Below are 1,282 nucleotides of genomic sequence, written 5' to 3'. Positions count from 1 at the left end.
TGGCCAGTCTAACCAGTTTGCTTTCCAACTCTCTTAAGAGCAGTAGTTCTTATTTTGTGGGTGGTTGGTTGGGTGGGTTGGGGGTGGGACATGATTCCCTTTGAGAAGGCAAAGAAAGCTCTGCACGTGTAAAATTTTGCATCTGTGATCTTTGTACACCAGGACCTCTGTTCTGTTCTGGAGTCTGTGCTTAGAGGGAGCTGGAATCCCTTTATTCAAGGGAAATGTGTGTGTCTCCCCCAAGGGAAAAGTCTGAGACTGTCCTGTCGCTTGTTTCTGATAACTGGGATGGGCTGCAGGGCTCCCCAGGCTCCTTTCCCCTCCCCCTACAAGACCCAGGCTGGATATATGGGGTCACTCAGGTACCAGGTTCCCCAGGACAACAATGATCAGCCTTCAAGAAATGGGTCTTCTGGAGGGAGGTTCAAGAGGGAGGGGACATATGTATACCTATGGCTGATTCATGTTGAAGTTTGACAGAAAACAACAAAATTCTGTAGAGCAGTTATCCTTCAATTAAAAAAATAAAAAAGGGGTCTTCTGGGCTCTTCTCACCCTCTTCCCTTTCAGAGAGTCAGCACCAGCATTTCCCCAGCCTGGCCTTCCAGGGACCCCCCCAGCAGACTGGGAGGGGCCAGCTGTCACCTGATGTGCACTTGGCCTTAAGGTATAGGTATTTAACAATACAGGTGTGTCATATTCTACTCTCTGAGTGTATCTGTTTTAATGCTTAAGTGACCTCCTCAGTCAGTCTCTCCCATCAGGAATCTTCCATAAATGTATTATCCTTATCCATCAGAGGGCAGACAGAATGAAAACCACAATCACAGAAAACTAATCAAACTGGTCACATGGACCACAGCCTTATCTAACTCAATGAAACGGTGAGCCATGCTGTGTAGGGCCACCCAGTCCATGACAGACGGGTCATGGTGGAGAGTTCTGAGAAAAGGTAGTCCACCGGAGAAGGGAATGGCAAACCGTATTCTTGCCTTGAGAACTCCACGAACAGCATGAAAAGGCACAAAGATAGGAAGGACACTGAAAGATGAACTCCCCAAGTCGGTAGGTGCCCAATATGCTGCTGGAGATCGGTGGAGAACTAACTCCAGAAAGAATGAAAAGACAGTGCCAAAGCAAAAATAACACCCAATTGTGGATGTGACTGGTGATGGAAGTAAAGTCTGATGCTGTAAAGAGCGATATTGCATAGGAACCTGGAATGTTAGGTCCTTGAATCAAGGTAAATTAGTAGTGGTCAAGCAGAAGATGGCAAGAGTGA

This window comes from Bos grunniens, chromosome 13, assembly GCF_055505025.1.
Source record: "Bos grunniens cultivar Pamir isolate PY7600 chromosome 13, Bosgru_T2T1.0, whole genome shotgun sequence".
Taxonomy (NCBI): domain Eukaryota; kingdom Metazoa; phylum Chordata; class Mammalia; order Artiodactyla; family Bovidae; genus Bos; species Bos grunniens.
This window is presented reverse-complemented; position numbering follows the sequence as displayed.